The sequence below is a fragment of the Perca flavescens genome, chromosome 24 (assembly GCF_004354835.1).
Source record: "Perca flavescens isolate YP-PL-M2 chromosome 24, PFLA_1.0, whole genome shotgun sequence".
Lineage (NCBI taxonomy): Eukaryota > Metazoa > Chordata > Actinopteri > Perciformes > Percidae > Perca > Perca flavescens.
In genome coordinates this window covers 1,105,696-1,108,195 of record NC_041354.1, presented here as the reverse complement: position 1 = coordinate 1,108,195, position 2,500 = coordinate 1,105,696, and the positions used below count along the sequence as shown (strand labels likewise).

General features: G+C 31.5%; 1 protein-coding gene across 1 annotated transcript in view; it reads left to right on the top strand.

The window, feature by feature from the left end:
* The window catches only part of LOC114551248 (dynein regulatory complex protein 11-like), a gene marked incomplete at its 5' end in the record, with an annotated part of 23,319 nt that overhangs the window by 2,584 nt on the left and 18,235 nt on the right, over positions 1-2,500 (top strand). The gene's annotated exons all lie outside the window — the stretch shown is intronic.

Here is a 2,500-nt window from a genome sequence, read left to right as displayed (position 1 = left end):
GTATTTGTGGTGTGTATTTGTGATTTAGGTGTGTATTTGTGTTGTTATTGTTGTGTATTTGTGATTTAGATGTGAATTTGTGTTGTGATTGTTGTGTATTTGTGTTGTGATTGTTGTGTATTTGTGATTTAGGTGTGTATTTGTGGTGTGTATTTGTGATTTAGGTGTGTATTTCTGTTGTTATTGTTGTGTATTTGTGATTTAGATGTGAATTTGTGTTGTGATTGTTGTGTATTTGTGATTTAGGTGTGTATTTGTGGTGTGTATTTGTGATTTAGGTGTGTATTTGTGTTGTGATTGTTGTGTATTTGTGATTTAGGTGTGTATTTGTGGTGTGTATTTGTGATTTAGGTGTGTATGTGTGTTGTGATTAAGGTGTGTATGTTTGTTGTGATTTAGGTGTGTATGTGTGTTGTGATTGTTGTGTATTTGAGATTTATGTGTGTATTTGTGGTGTGTATATGTGATTTAGGTGTGTATGTGTGTTGTGATTGGTGTGTATTTGTGATTTAGATGTGTATTTAGGATTTAGGTGTGTATGTGTGTTGTGATTTAGGTGTGTATTTGTAATTTAGGTGTGTATTTGTGGTGTGTATTTGTGATTTAGGTGTGTATTTGTGTTGTGATTGTTGTGTATTTGTGGTGTGTATTTGTGATTTAGGTGAGTATTTGTGTTGTTATTGTTGTGTATTTGTGATTTAGATGTGAATTTGTGTTGTGATTGTTGTGTATTTGTGATTTAGGTGTGTATTTGTGATTTAGGTGTGTATTTGTGTTATTGTTGTGTATTTGTGATTTAGATGTGAATTTGTGTTGTGATTGTTGTGTATTTGTGATTTAGGTGTGTATTTGTGGTGTGTATTTGTGATTTAGGTGTGTATTTGTGGTGTGTATTTGTGATTTAGGTGTGTATGTGTGTTGTGATTGTTGTGTATTTGTGATTTAGGTGTGTATTTGTGGTGTGTATTTGTGATTTAGGTGTGTATTTGTGTTGTGATTGGTGTGTATTTGTGATTTAGGTGTGTATTTGTGATTTAGGTCTGTGTTTGTGTTGTGATTGTTGTGTATTTGTGATTTAGGTGTGTATTTGTGGTGTGTATTTGTGATTTAGGTGTGTATTTTTATGTTGTGATTAATTGTATTTGTGATTTAGGTGTGTATTTGTGGTGTGTATATGTGATTTAGGTGTGTAGTTGTGTTGTTATTGTTGTGTATTTGTGATTTAGGTGTGTATTTGTGATTTAGGTCTGTGTTTGTGTTGTGATTGTTGTGTATTTGTGATTTAGGTGTGTATTTGTGGTGTGTATTTGTGATTTAGGTGTGTATTTGTGTTGTGATTGTTGTTTATTTGTGATTTAGGTGTGTATTTGTGGTGTGTATTTGTGATTTAGGTGTGTATGTGTGTTGTGGTTTAGGTGTGTATGTGTGTTGTGATTAAGGTGTGTATGTTTGTTGTGATTTAGGTGTGTATGTGTGTTGTGTTTGGTGTGTATTTGTGATTTAGGTGTGTATTTGTGATGTGTATTTGTGATTTAGGTGTGTATTTGTGGTGTGTATTTGTGATTTAGGTCTGTGTTTGTGTTGTGATTGTTGTGTATTTGTAATTTAGGTGTGTATTTGTGATGTGTATTTGTGATTTAGGTGTGTATTTGTGATGTGTATTTGTGATTTAGGTGTGTATTTGTGGTGTGTATTTGTGAGTTAGGTTTGTGTTGTGATTGTTGTGTATTTGTGATTTAGGTGTGTATGTGTGTTGTGATTTAGGTATGTATGTGTGTTGTGATTTAGGTGTGTATTTGTAATTTAGGAGTGTATTTGTGGTGTGTATTTGTGATTTAGGTGTGTATTCGTGTTGTGATTGTTGTGTATTTGTGATTTAGGTGTGTATTTTTGGTGTGTGTTGTGATTTAGGTGTGTATGTGTGTTGTGATTAAGGTGTGTATGTGTGTTGTGATTTAGGTGTCTATGTGTTGTGATTGTTGTGTATGTGTCTTGTGATTTAGGTGTGTATTAGGTGTGTATTTGTGGTGTGTATTTGTGTTGTTATTGTTGTGTATTTCTGATTTAGGTGTGTATGTGTGTTGTGATTTAGGTGTGTATTTGTGGTGTGTATTTGTGTTGTGATTGTTGTGAATTTTTGATTTAGGTGTGTATTTGTGGTGTGTATTTGTGTTGTGATTGTTGTGTATTTGTGATGTAGGTGTGTATTTATGGTGTGTATTTGTGATTTAGGTGTGTATTCGTGTTGTGATTGTTGTGTATTTGTGATGTAGGTGTGTATTTATAATGTTATATTTGTGATGTAAATGTGTTTTATATATTATTATATTTATGATGTAGGTGTATTATATTTATTATTATGTATTTATTATTTAGGTTAATGTATTTATGTTGTGATTATTTATGTATTTTATGATGTAAATTATTATATTTATAATTATGTATTTGTGATTTAAGTGTGTATGTGTGTTGTGATTATTTATGTATTTTTGTTTTGATT